Raw genomic sequence first — 202 nt, forward strand, 5'->3', positions numbered from 1 at the left:
CAGAACCTTGGTTAAAGCTGGTAGAAAATGCACAATCATTTTAGGAAACTGAAAAGAGGCTTTAGATGCTGCTCCCTCTTAGAGGAGGACTAAATTGGACATATCTTTCATATCTGTAGTCTCACTGCTACTTCTAATTGTAGTTATGCAGAAAATTCCTATTTGAAAAACGGTTGCTAGCTTTGCTTATAGTAGAAGGTAG

The sequence above is a fragment of the Gekko japonicus genome, unplaced genomic scaffold (assembly GCF_001447785.1).
Source record: "Gekko japonicus isolate JY-2015 unplaced genomic scaffold, Gekko_japonicus_V1.1 scaffold466, whole genome shotgun sequence".
NCBI classification, from domain to species: Eukaryota; Metazoa; Chordata; class Lepidosauria; order Squamata; family Gekkonidae; genus Gekko; species Gekko japonicus.